The sequence below is a fragment of the Vipera berus genome (genome assembly GCF_964194415.1).
Source record: "Vipera berus genome assembly, chromosome: 1".
In the NCBI taxonomy this organism is placed as follows: domain Eukaryota; kingdom Metazoa; phylum Chordata; class Lepidosauria; order Squamata; family Viperidae; genus Vipera; species Vipera berus.
Window position 1 is genome coordinate 324,764,684 of NC_138202.1, and position 15,080 is coordinate 324,779,763.

General features: G+C 37.4%; 1 protein-coding gene across 23 annotated transcripts in view; it reads right to left on the minus strand.

Annotated features, from left to right (window-relative positions):
• Positions 1 to 15,080, minus strand: part of NRXN1 (neurexin 1) — a gene marked incomplete at its 5' end in the record, with an annotated part of 953,418 nt that overhangs the window by 363,152 nt on the left and 575,186 nt on the right. The window lies entirely within an intron of this gene.

Consider the following 15,080-nt stretch of genomic DNA (forward strand, 5'->3'; position numbering starts at 1 on the left):
AAAATCCACAGCATCTACAATTTTGGCATTGTTCCAGCCAAGCTAATGGATGCATGCCAGCATCCCACAAGCAGAAGCCTTTTGGTAATGCTTCTGAATGGTAAAATATTTCAGTTCAATGAATAAAAAACAATAAAAGTGTAGGTCAGCTTATTATATCCTCAACCTGCTTTCTTAATGATTAATTTAACTTTTATGCAAGATGATGTAGAGACTAACATGGTCAAGGAAGACAATGCCTCTCTAAATAACTGAAAAATCCCTCAGAAACTTAAAAAGAGCCTCATCGAGAAGATCGCAAATGATGAAGGAACTTCTACAGTACATATACCTTCATTACATTTCCCTTGTAAAGCACATCTCTAAATGTCTGTAAATTTTGTGATCTTCTGACAAGCAAAATCAAGCCAGAGTCACTTAACAACTGTGTTATTAACTTTACTAACTGCAGTGATTCACTTAACGACTGTGGAAGAATGGTTGTAAAATGGGGCAAAACAACAACTGTCTTGCTTCTCAATTGAAATGTTGAGTTCGGTTCTGATCATAAGTCAAGGACTACCTGTATTTCATGCATTAGAGCTCTGGGACAGGATCTTTCATTTGTAGATCCTCTGAGTCTGGAAGGACCTCTTCAGTAAAGCATGCCTGGTACCCACCAGATTTTCTTCATGGCTCCCAAAAATACATTTTTATTCCTCAGAATTGTTAAAATATTTTTTATATTTAATATGTTAAATTTTTATGCATAGAAGGCTCCTAATAATTCTGGATCGTGCTTTTATTACAGGTTTTTATACTATTTTTTCTGTCTTGTAATTATATTCAATTGTTATAGAATAAATGTGATATATTTTACATTGTAATTATTGATCTAATTCACCTTTTGTGATTTTAATGTCTAAAGTCAATTTTCTCCTTCCCCCCCCCTTTTAAATGGCAATGCCACATCAGAAAGGTATTTTTCCTTTATTGTTTACAAATAATTAAAATGGAACAGTCCATTATTAAGAACAGATGTTCCCATATTGACTTTTTTTATAGGCTCTTTTCTCCACCTACCCCTTTCCACTACAAATATAAACTTTCTGATTAAGCCTTTTTGTGTCCAGCCTTAGACTATCTCTTTTCCCTTGAAAAGGGCTTTTAGTACTAGCACATCAATGAGTAGGAGGATGAAAGAGGCAGCCAAAAACATCTGAAAGTCCAAGACTCAACATTCTTTGGTTAAACTGGCATATAATAGCTTTTCAGGAGGACTTGTCAATCACTTACTACATGGTTCTCGTCACTGGTGATAATAAGATTTGAAATGAAAATAATATTTATGCAAAGCACTGGGTTCTGCCATTAAGCTATAACTTTCCTTTTCCTTCAAAATACATCATCTTTACTATTTGAATGTATGGCTGCAGGCAACATCTGGTTCATCCTTAATTTCTATATACCTAGCAATGCTAAATGCATTAAATTCTCACTGGCAGAAAAAAAATTACACTATTTCAGGAAATGTCTTTTAGAGTTTCATGGCAGAATAGGAGAGCTTTCTTGGAAGCACTTATCTTTTAGAGAACCCCACCCCAAGTTTAAACTAAACTTTACTTCAACAATGTGCAAATTTATTATGCTGCCTTTTTCTTTGGGAACTTTCCAATAACAAGTCATGGTGCCTAGAACCACTCCCTACTTTCTCCTTTCTTTCAAGCACTATTTTTCTTTCTTCCATAGTCAAACAGTATCCTAGCAACATTTTTGTAAAATCAGACGAACCTATTGCCACCCATTTATTCTTAGATTGTTGGAGGCCACATTATGTACTAAAAGAACTATCTCAAAATAAACTTTGTTGATGTGTGAGCATTTACAGAAAGAAGTGGGTGAACATTTCTAAGGCTCCCTTGGATTAATTCAGAAAAGATGCTGACTTTTTTCCCAACCAATTCATGGACTTGGGAAATATGCTTTCTTTAACCTTCTATTTCTCTGCAACATGACATATCCTATGATTTCTTGGACAATTATCTCTTTTTTACTGAGGCTTGTCCATCACTACTACTTGATAAAGAAGGAAAGGGAAAAAGGAAAATGGGACCAGTGTTTAGGAACAGTAATAGAGAAAGAGGATCAGAAACCAAGGCTTCTGCTTCAGCATGGATTTTTACATATCAGTGAATTGTTTAAAAGCTTAAGAAAGATGCCTTTCTCGTCATGAATTCCAAAATTCATCTATCTGAAGATGTTTGACAGTGCAATGAAGAAACTATCAAATAGGATATCTTTCATTATTTCAATTATCCTTTGTGTCTGGTATGAAGGAGGCAGTGGATCTACAACATCTCCCTAGGCTTCCTGCATGTGTGATTCTCTACCATAATAAAAAAAAATGATTCTGTTCAGTCTAATTATCAATGGCTATGATCCAGATGCACCCTAGATAGCATTTTCAACCAACCAAATGAATGAGGTGGTAGCTGAGTAGTGAGAAAGCAAACTTGCCTTGCCTGACTTTTTACTCAATCCCTCCCCGTTTCTGCTTCCAGCATTCTGTCATTTCTGCCATTCTTGCGCTCACCCCAATAAAGATACCACTAAAAAAACACTGCTAGAACCCTCCTCTCCAAAAAGCACACCTCATAATAATGTGATTTTCTCAGATTTTCATATTAATGTGAGGACTTTTCTTTGAGCTGGATAAAATGGAAGTTGGCAGAGCAGAAGCATAAGAGCTTGGATTTTCACCACCAGCAAGACAAATGGTTACAGAAACTCATCCCTCCCTCCCTCATTGATTTCCCTCATATAATGATTTCATCTTTCCCACACTAATTTCATTGTGAAAATAATTTTTAAAAAATGATTTTTGCTGTAAGTTTTAAACAGGTTCTTTTAGAGATAGGTGAAAGTAAGGGATTTTTCTTTTATTTTTCCTAAATATGTTCAGACAGACTTATAATTGAGAAAATCTCAAGTAGTAGCAGTACAAGTTTCTCTCATATGTGACTGACCTCTTTCTCTTCTTTCTTTTATGATGAAATAAAAAAAAATAATTATAAGTTCACACAAGAATACCTGTATACCTCTTCTCTTCTTTGACCCAAAGTGATATCCAATATCAGTTGTGAGTGCCCTCTTAGCAATTCCAGCCTCATGGTCCATTCTGAGAATGAACACAAGTAGGGAGAGAGTAAATAGACTGGAAGAAAATTGATAGTCAAGCCAGAAAGAAAGCCAGAGTGTCTGAATATAGCTTGTGTTGAAGAAAGTTATTCAGACTGAGAAGTCAGGAGGTCAGAGGGACTAGCTTAGTAAGTCAAAGGAGACTTATTCTGGAGGGCAACTTGGTCCCAGATGACCAGGGAATTGTAGTTTCACCCTCTGCAGAGATAAAATGATACTGAAGCAAAGGAGAGTGAGACAAAAAATAACATGCTGCCTTGGCAACTTTTTGTGCAGCACAGCACTTGGGGCATTTAGTTGCCCTTTTGGACAGGCAGTTTAAAAGAGAAGGTAATGCACGGGGACAGTAATTAGGTAAGACACCAGTTAATGGGTCATTTCAACCTGCTCCTGAATTCTTCCACCACTCCATTCACTCCATTGTTCCACTATTTGGCTTTTTTCTTCTCTGTAACAAGGAGGGCCCCAATTTCTTGAGAAAGAAGACCACTCTGCCCTTTGTTTTATGTATAATAGTTATGCAGTAGAATAATCCTCTCTTATACAAGAGATATCAGAGCTGAAGAAGGCAGTGAAAAGCTAAATATTCATGCTGATGATGATTTGGAAGCATTCTTTTTCAGCCTCTCCTGCCCAACATACACACAATGTAGCTACTAAGCTAAAGCAAGATTGATGATGTATGGAAGCTATCTTGAAAACTCTTTTGGGATTCAAGAGTTCCAAAATTAATAGGATAAGCATGTAATGGGAAAACCCCCCACCATCCATAAAGACTTAATTCTTATTGCCTAGGGGAGGAAGGCTAATGCCAAAACTATGACACATGTATCTGGGTACATTAGGGTGTACTATGTACATGTGGGTATCTATACTGTATATAGAGCACAGTCTTTATTTCCCTTCTATTTTGTTCATTTCCATGGTCATAGTATTGTAGAAAAAAATTGGAGACCAGTTTGCTTAGGCCAGTGAATTCAGGTCCTTGCTTGAGGCAAGACACCTAAAGCTTTACCACCTGTCCAGCTTCTGCAAGAACACATTCTATGAGGAGAGAGTATTTATTGAGTGCTTCAAATGTGTGGATTTCAACTTCTGAATTCATCCACCAGTCAGCTGGGGAATTCTGAGAGTTAAAGTCCACAAGTAGCCAAGGTTGAGGAACACTGATTTAGACAGGTATTTTTTTCCCAAAATATTCAACCAAAATCTACCCTGCTGCAGCTTAAAACCACTAAATCAAGTCTTGCCTTCTAGGATAACAGAGAACTGTACTATATTGTACTATAATCTTTCCCACTGTCTAAATTTAGATTAAAAGGTTGACACTGCTGGGAATTTCTTCTTTTATTATTCTGTAAAGTGCTATGTATTCTATGAGCATCAAACAATAAATAATAAACCATTTTAAAAAGTTTTTGCTTGGATAGTTCATTTTTATGCTGCTTTTCTGTTCAATATGAGCAATTTTAAGGTGAGCAAATCTTCTGAAAACCTTGTGCTGATGTATATATTTTAAAATGATTATGATGAACATAGAGAAGCTCAAACATGCTAGCTTTCACACCTATAGAGAGATATTCTATATATTTATTTAATCAGACCACTTAAAATCAGAAGAGTCGTGGCAGCTTACATTTTGTTTTAAATATGGAGTACAAATCAGGATAAAGTTATTAAAATACTGACAAACAATACCAAGCCATGAAAAGGCAGGCCCTTGCTGTTATTGTAATCCCTAAAAACCATCTGGGATGCCATGTTTTCACATTCATTTAGGGTACCAGTGGGGAGGGGCATCCATGCTTTAGAGGACAATACACTTCAGAAGAGTGGAGCTGCTACAGAGAACATTTTTTTGTTGGACTACATCACTCCTTACTCCTTGGTAAATGGGGACTCTTAGCAGGCATTCCCTTACTATCTGGGTAATACAAGTAAAAACTATTGGGGAAAGGCTGTCCCTGAAACATATTAGGTTTTTATAGGCTAGCATCTTGAATTGTACTTGGAAACCTACTGGTAACCAGTGTAGCAGAGATGTAACACAGCAGTACTATGGCTGAAAGCCATTTTACCACTCCATTCTGAGCCAACTAAAGTTTCTGGGTGGTCTTCCTGAGAAGCCACTTTTAGAATAAATTACAGTCATCTAAGAGAGATGATAAGAGCATGAGTGATGATCTTCAGTGCATCCTGAAGAGAGGCTGAAGGGCTATAAAATATGCTTTTGTTTTCCTGGAATTTTCTCCCAATTGCTTTGGCTCACTGCATGAGTTGCAGGAAAAATCTCTATGATGTTGTAAATATTTGATTTTCATTAATAAAGACTTACCGGTACTCTTAATTACAATAATCCTACTGTTTTCTCCTGTGTACATGCTTTTGATATCTAACCTGCTAATTCTAAATTAACAGTGAGTATGACCTCAACATATACTCCAAACCACCCTCTGGGCCCACGTACTCAGAAAGGCAAGGAATCACTTTGCCTTCCACACCCAAATTTCACAGACAATGCAGAAGAATACCATAGTTGACAGTACTGAAAGCCACTGAAAGATCTAAGAAAACAAGAATGTTCTGCCACCTCCATCCAAACTCTGCCAAAGGTGTTCATGAAAGTGATCCATGCAGTTTCCACCTCATACACAGCTATGAATCCAGACTGCAAAGTCCCAGATAATTCATATCATCTGGAGCCCTCTCGCATCCTCAACCCCACCACTTTTTAAATAATGTTTTTCCCAAAAGGAAAGGTTAGAGACAAGATAGTAATTGCCTAGTTTTGTTGCATTCTGGCTTGGTCGTTTATTAAGTGGGTGAAGCAGTAATTCTTTAAGAGCCTCTGACATCCCTCCTGCTCAAGAAGGCATTGATTGCTGCCTGGGTCAACTCCTCTTTCCAAGGAGGCATTGATTGCAGCCTTGGGTCCAACTCCCAGTCCCCTGTAGTTAGACAGGTAGGGCAAAAGACCAATGCTCAGGTTGCAGAGCTAAGATTGCCGAGGACTCTGTCCATTTCTTCAGGAGCTTAAAGGCCTACCAGATAATCCCACAAGGTGTTACTTCTGTTATCTCAGTAGATTTTGGCCATCTGCCTTCCAAGTCAGAGTAAATGTGAGTGATTCTTTTTCCACAAAATGCCCAGCCAAATGACTGAAAATTCTGCTAACTGGCACACTTTAAACAGTACAGCAGGCTGACAATCTATGGACATAACAAAAGTGGAGAAGTAGCTTTGTCCTTTACATTGGTATAAACTTGATTTCCTAGCTTAATATCTATCATGTTTCAGAAAAGCAGGAAGAAGTCAAAGATTGAGCAACTACTAAGAATCATGGTTGTAGTGGTAGATGGACAGGACTGGTAGAAATTATTATTTTCTACCTAGTGGAAGAATAGGATGGAGGAGTTGGGAGTAGGAGGATAAGAGAATGTAGATTGATAGGTGATATTAAATAAGATCTAGAAGTGTTGTGAGCTTTAATTCCATCAAGAAGCCATGGAAACTGCAAATGCTACTAGCATTAAGACCATTATTCACTCTTATTTTTTCTCTATATTTATTTCAGAGTACTGTATATGATCAAATGCAAGGAGGATTCCTTAATATTGTGAGAGAAAAGGGAACTCCCTCTTAATTCCAAACATTCTATAAGTAACAAGAAATTTTTGAATTGATATTTCGATCAGACACAAGAAATATCAGGAAAATCTGGGACAGAATAAAAATCTATTTTAACATTTCTTAAGGTGGCTCATGTTCTAATTTTCTCCATGCTAAATGAAAGAGTTCTACAGTAGCATTGATTTATAACTTCCCAGTAATTAAGTACAAGATTTATGTCTGTTCAATAATGAACAATTTCATTGTAAAAAATTTTTGCTGGATTCCAAGGTCTTTATTTTAATATAAAATCAGTATTCAGGCAGTGACATTTTCATATTTTAAAAGTGCTAAAAATTCCTTGACACACAGAAAACATGAAAGTTAACATTTAGATATCCAGGCTGACAATCCCAAATGATATTTGTCTATGTGTAGATTACACTAAAACCTAATATGGTTTGTTTGATTGTGACTTAGCATGTTGCATAATCTACCATTTGAAATTATCACTATACAATGACATGCCTGCAAAATAAGATCTTTTTAAAAATCTGGCTTACTAATAGAGGTCAGATATTAAGGTAACTGAATGATTCGAGATCTGCAATTTGATGCTTATGCTTCCAAAATGTTCTGAAATATAGTTGGGCTTTCCTTAAATAGTGGCAGGCCATATGTACCCCAAAGTAGTTGAGGAACCATATATGTGTATGCATGAATATACACATCAACAGGCTACATCTTTCCTCTTTAAAATATATGTAAATGGGTGCAGGCACAACATTCAAAAACAGATCACTGAACTGTGCAATTAAAAAAGAGCAGTAAAAATGGGAGCAAGAGGGGAATTAGAATTTTAATATCTTGTTCATGTAGTGTAAAAGAGATCTTAGATGATCATTAACACCTACATAAGTTTTCACTCCAAAGTCTTTCTGGTGAAGGCAATGCATTGTTGAACACTGTAATATTAATGCACAATTTACTAATTGTGGTAAGTAAGGATGGAGAGAAAAGAAAAACAATCATGGGAATACTTCAAGCAGCAATGAAGCACACTGGTTACTCTGGATGAGGTGGAGGAGGAGGAGACTATTTACTGGGATTTCCATTTTTTTAAAAATTCCTGTGTTATTAGAAGCACTGAATCTTGTTGACATCTTAGCCTCAAACATGCTCTTAGGTCTTATTCCCCTTCTCATTGCTTCCCCCTGTTGTTCCCAGAACTTCCCAGAATCATTTAGGTGAGATGGGCAGTATAGAAATGTGACAAAAAAGCAAGCAAGCAAGCAAGCAAACAAATAAATGAATCTTACATAATTTGCAAGTAGCAATGATGTAGAATAACTATCCACTTACCTGGAGTGAAGCCACCCTTCACCTTCCATCTGCAATAACCCTGATATCCACTAAATTAGCCTTTTGGAATCATTTAATTTGTTAAGTGACTGCAGCAGATGAAAGCCAAGGCCTGGCTTGGTGCCACTTCTTTTCAGAGTACCATGATTTACCACTACATTATTCATTTCTGATAGATTCATCAGAGAACACATTCCCATAAAGGCCAGCACTATCTCTTTATAATGGGATCTGAATTCAGAGACTTCCTATCCTTCTACGTAAAGGGCAGTGGGTTAGAAATCTGAGCATTCCCATGACAGATCAGGCTGCTGCTTGACTCAAGAAAAATATTCAACCAATATTCTCTTGAAAGATGCTTTTTAAAATCTGTTACACTTCCTAAACTTATATGTCTGACTTGTCTCCAAAACATTATTTGAACATGCCTTCAGTTCTGACCTTTTTAGCAAGATGGCATGAATTTTGTCAAATGAAATGAAGAGCATGTGAATTATCATCTATTTGATTTCACTCCTTCCCAACAGGACATGGGGGTTTGCTCAGTCCCAAGGAGGACAATTTTCATACTAACAGCATTTATTTAACAGGCAGGCCAAGGGTAACATGTACTTAACACATACAAATATGGCTTAGTCCTTATTTCAGGTTTCATCCCTTGCAGTGATAGTAGCACATGGTATTTATTCTTACCCCTTTCTATCTTTGTTAATGCCAACATTACAAGGATGAGGAAGAAAGGATGGTGACAAGTGAGAAAGCACTCACAGGATAGTGCAAGTTCTTTTTAATTCCTCCATAGAAATTCACATAGGAACTTTAACATTTGGTAATATTACAATATTATCATTGTATTTGTAATATTATTACACATGGAAATGGGGTTTTTTAATGAAAACACGAAGATTGTGAAATCAACTAGATGATAAGTAACATGTTCCTCATTTTTCATTTGGGAAAAAAAAATCATGCCACATTGCTAAAAACATGTTCAAATAACATTGGAAAGACATGAAAATTGATCTAATAGAATATCTATTCTTCATTTATATTTAAAACATACATTTTTGTGCAATTTCTTTGATGTCCTCGGCTCAGTTATTTGCATGGGTACATTACATGTTGGAATACAATACAATCACAGTTGCAGAAACAGCTGCTAGATCTTTCTATGTACAATATTACACAAATGTTTCTCCATGTCATTGTATGTATGTTTGTTTATTTATTTATAACATGTATAGGCTGCCCATCTTACCTCAAGGAAACTCTGGGCACCTTACAATCATAAAAAATAAAAACCATATGGACCAAAAACATAAATAAGTTAATATAAAATCCAGAACACCACAGCCTAATTAAATGATAGAGAAGGTAGGAGCAGGATGGGTGGGGAGGTGGGATCCATTGATAATAGATCAACCACCTCCACTGTGATACTCCCCCATTGTGGCCCCAAGCTAACTGGCAGAGCCAGTCTTTAGGTTCTTCCGGAAGGTCAGGACTGACATCACCTTGCAGGGGAGCCCCCCCCCCGAAATGTTCCACAGGGCAGGTGCAGTAGCAGGGAAGCTCTTCTCCTGGACCCCACCAGGTGGAATAATTGGTCTGACACGGCCTGCAGCATGCCTCCTCTGCTGGCACAACTGGGTGGGTCAATCCCAGTGGAATGAGATTGATTCACACACACACACACACACACAGAGGCTAAGAAAACAGACAAGAATACAAGACAGCAGCTTGAGATATTGTAGTAAAGATTACAGAACAAATCTTGGATAGCAAGATTGGAGAAATTCAGGCAAAGCAAGAATTGATCTAAGAAAATCCCTGATTGTATCTTTTCTCACTCTAGGTACGTGTTACCAGGGAAAGCAGCTCAACAGTTCACTGACACAATACATTGATTAATAATAATGCTCAGATAAACATGTGCTGCTTTCAGTAATTTCTGCAGAAAAAACAGCTAAAAGCTTTCCACAATTGGGTTAAATAAGCTTTAGTAATTGCAAGTGTTGCAATTAGAATTGCCATTATCCAGACAAACTTTCACTGGCCTCTATGATAAATAAAAAACACATTTTGCTTGCATAAAGGATTAAGGATTATAGGCAGCAGGGTCAACTTTATGCTGGGATGAAGCAGAGATGCTGGGACTTTCATATCCTAGCATTCATTAAGAGTTCCAGGTGTATGAAAAGTTTGAGTTTCTAATGACAACACAGTGGAATCCTGAAGGTATTATTCATTACTCCATAGTATGAATTCAAGTTTTGAGAACCTGTATTTATGGAGTCTTATGTTTGCAAAGTGAATTTGGAGGTGCCAGAGAACAGGAGAATAGTTTTTCAGAAGAGATAGCTGGCTGATACTCTAAAGATGTGACTACTATAAGAAAGGAAGATGCCTTGCACTGTTTTCTTGCAGGTCACATTTGTTTCTACTTACAGTTCAATTATGAATGTACTTCCTGAGATCTATTATTTTCCTTTTCCCACATACTACTGTCTCAATAGGTCATGATCTGCAACTCACAATGTACATTGAATCTGCATTTTCTTGACTAGCCTCTACAATGCTGCACATTGTTTCTGCCAGGATCCTTCTGTTGTCCTATACTTTCCAACTTGCTGTTGTTTCTCCACTGTTGGGAACTTCTCTGAAAATAACCTGAAAATAACTGAAACTTTTTCTGCATTTGGCAAGCATTTTCATGTCTGAGATTTGCTTGGGAACATTTGTTCCATTATTTTCTTTGATGATATAATCTTGCTCACTGATTTATGGTATAATTGTAGGTAAGCATGGTGGCTGACCATCTGTTACTGACTCTATAAAAAGATTTTCTTGTGTAATTCTCAGCAATACTGAGTAGTGAATCTAGAGACACAAAAGGTACATTTATGGAGCAAAACATATCCTGCATATCCAAGCATCCTACTGATTCCAAATGAATATATTTCTTCTTGTGTATTATGCCACAGACAAATCTTTTCTTTATATATTCCTACAAATGCACCCCCATTTGAATGCCTAAATAGCTGCTTTAAATCCAGCTGTGAAGGGCCTGTTTCACAGAAAAACTCATCCATCTAATTTAATTCAACTTGAGGAATGGATACTTTTCACCCTAATCTGAAATTTATGAAAAACTGTGATGTTTCATTCTGAAATTTAACACTGTTTATAACAAAAACCTGTTATAGAACATAGAACAAATGGGTTGTATTGTATATTTCATAAGAGAGAAGAGAGGAAAAGCATTATGTGTTTTCTCCTTACTCCTGCCCAAAATGTTAGAATCCAGACAAGTTAATATAACCTGTGGAGATTCATGTTCCAGTCATTTCTCGGGAAAATATTTGCCTCCTTACTGAGAACTATTTGGTGTTTTTTTGGTGGGTTGTTTTTTTTGCAAAGACCCAGAAATATGAAAAGAAAAAAACACAATTTGATCCTTATAAACTCCATCTTTTGAGGAATACCTAGTATTAGGGTCCAACTACTTGGAAGCTGCTTTGGACCCCTATATTCATGGCAAAACAGAATAAATGACAAATTACAATTAAAGAGACCTAAAGGTAAAGTAAAGGTAAAGGTTCCCCCGCACATGTGTGCTAGTCGTTTCCGACTCTAGGGGCCGGTGCTCATCTCCGTTTCATAGCCGAAGAGCCAGCATTTGTCCGAGGACGTCTCCGTGGTCATGTGGCCGGCATGACTAGACGCCAAAGGCGCACGGAACGCTGTTACCTTCCCACCGTAGTGGTCCCTATTTTTCTACTTGCATTTTTACGTGCTTTCGAACTGCTAGGTGGGCAGAAGCTGGGACGAGTAACAGGCGCTCACTCTGTTACGCGGCACTTGGGATTCGACCCGCCAAACTGCCGACCTTCTGATCGACAAGCTCAGCGTCCTAACCCACTGAGCCACCGCGTCCCTTAAAAAAAGAGACCTAAAGCAAGGCTATTAACTGGTGCCTTTTCAGCTCCTCTGTTTGACAAAAGGGGGTATTTTTCCTATCTCTTCTTTTCTTCCTCTGTTGGAGATAGCTTCCCCTTTTCCACCTATTCAAGTCTTTCAGACTCCTCCTTTAAACTCTTCTTCAAACCGGTGAACAATCAGGAATGCATGTTGCCATTATCCTTTCAGGTAAGTTTCCAAGACCAATGTGACTGATCAAGGCTGGAATATTTGATTTGTTGGAACATAACAGTGGTTATGCCCAGAAAATCACCTTCTTCATTATGAATCTAATAATATTCCAATCTCTGCTTTAACTACAAAAGTGGCATGGTTTAAGACTAGGGTCTTTTTCAACTTAACGAGTTCCAGGCACTGATCTTGGGATGATCTGCATGCAATGTACGTGCTCTGTCATTAAATATTGGTCTTTCCATAGTTATTACAAGGTTAGTCATGTATATTTTCTATGATCAGAAATCTTACAACTAAAAAAAACCCAACTTATATAAAGAACAACAGGTTCAAGTTATGACATGATTATAAATCATAAATGCTTTAAATTTTGGAAGAAGCAGCATCTCCCTGATAAAGGTTTCATCTATATTTCTGAGGTTCTTCAACCTTCCTCCAGCTGCACCCATCCACACCTTCTCACATCTTAATTTATGCAATCCACCATTCTGATCAAATGCATATAGACTTAAATCACACACACACACACACACACACGCACGCACACAAGAGAGGAGGGAGGGAGAGAAAGATTGCATCAATTTATGTGCTTGAAATGTACCCAACTATCCTCCCTCTGTGGAACGGATATAAATTTAACATTATTTTTAAGCTATTAAAGTTAGATTGAGAAGTTTCTCTTTCTCTCCCTCTCTCTCCCACACATACAAACATACAACTAGTACACATATTTAAAATCAATTAATAGCTACCATATTAATTAAAATTCTCAGAAGAGTTGGGGGAAGGTGGATTCTAATTTCTTTTACTGGTTTCATCTATCGGAACCATGACATTATGACCACATCTCTAGGGTCAGAAGAGACCCTTTATCCATATCTTATTATTCTATGGTAATGATTGTTCTAGGACATTTTTTTTTCTTGAAAGGTCAGAGTTTACTTATTTATTTAGTGAAAGTCATGAAATAATGAATAATGAAAGTCATAAATAATGAAACAATAAAGCAAACAAAAACCCTCTCCCACTATGCACAAAATTTATATTTGCCACTGTTAAATTTCTTCCATTATATAGCAGGATAAAACTTCTGTTATTTTTCCAGACTATAAGTTCAAGGTTAGCTTTTTAAAAGAAATATGTTGAAATAACCAGGTAGAAAGGTCCAATAGCCCAATAAATCACCTTGTTATTTTTATAAGTGCAAACTGCATAGTTTCACTATTTTCTGTTGTACACAGACAGCAGACCCAGATGGGAAATGAACCAGGTCTGGAGATCCATTTGGGGCTCTAGCTACTCTCTTGTCTCTTTGAATATTAAAAGCAAAAATAGCTTCCTTAAAAGGGACCTACTGTACATAATCTCTACTGATACACTATTAATTTCTTTGATCTGTAACTTGCCCTACTTTTAGTTAATACTACTTTGAACAAAAATGTAATAAAGTGTAAAATACAAATTAGAATTCACAAGATTATAGTCATTACAATCACCAAACAGCCAAAGAGATGACTTTTTAGGAATATTCTAGGTATTGAGAGAATGAGGGGGAAAAATGCAACTTCTGAGGGAGTGTATATAGGTTGGGAGAATGTAAGAGAAGGCAATTTCCAGGTGCAATTCAAAGGGCTGGTGATCACTTTTAAAGCCCTTCATGGCATGGGTCCTGGTTACTTGAAGGACCATCTCACATCACTGGGATTGGCCCATCTCACTTGTGCTGGCAGAGGAGGTATGCAGCAGGTTCCATCAGCCTGAGTATTCCGGCTGGCGGGGTCCAGGAGAAGGGCCTTCTCTGTTGTTGCTCCTGCCCTCTGGAACATTTTGTTCCCTGATTTGAGGCTGGCGCCAACCTTCCTATCCTTTTGTAAGGGTCTATAGACCTGGAACTGCCAGTTGATATCATCTTTCCCTATTCCACCCTAGGCCCTCCTCACATATCCTTGATTTTAATCTCTGGTTTTAATTTATCCAGGTTATAGTGTAGATGTATTTTTTATATCTGTAAGCCGCCCATAGTTACCTTATGGTAAGATGGGTGGCCAATAAATTTTATAAACAAACAAACAAACAAACAAACAAATTTCCTAGGGGATAGAAAGTTAAGTCTCTGACTGAGGTATTTGCAAGAGGGCTTATCTTTTACATAGTGACGGTAAGGAGAGAGAGGATTCTTTAGGTAGTCAGGCCTTAAGCCCTATGCTCCATACAAACAGTTAATGTGTGGCTAGTAGGCAACTGGCAAACATGACAGACCTTTCAGTACAGCCATGATCTGATCCTTGTATATTTTACTACTGTGCAACCTACTCACTACACTTTGCACCAGTGATTTCTAGACCATTTGCAAAAGTTCTCATTATAGAGAATGCTGTGCTAGTCAGGATGGTTTCTAATCAAGACACAGATAATTGTTGTCAAATCCAATCAGTGTGGAAGAATGATCGCTTTACATAGTAATGGAAAGGTTTTTCCTAAAAGTTTATTGCAACGTAGGAATCTGTCTTTCGCCTAACAAAAATCAGTAGTCAGTCTTTGACATTCTCACACTCTCCAGTAATGGCTCTCTAGATTTTAGAGAACTGTTTTTTTTTCTGCCCTCTTTGAAAACACCACCTGTGTGCTATGCAAGTAGGCTATGCAAGCTAGTATTACATTATAGCCATTTATGAATATGGTAATATACTTTTAGGGACGCGGTGGCTCAGTGGGTTAGGACCCTGAGCTTGTTGATCAGAAGGTCGGCAGTTTGGCGGGTCAAATCCTGAGTGCCA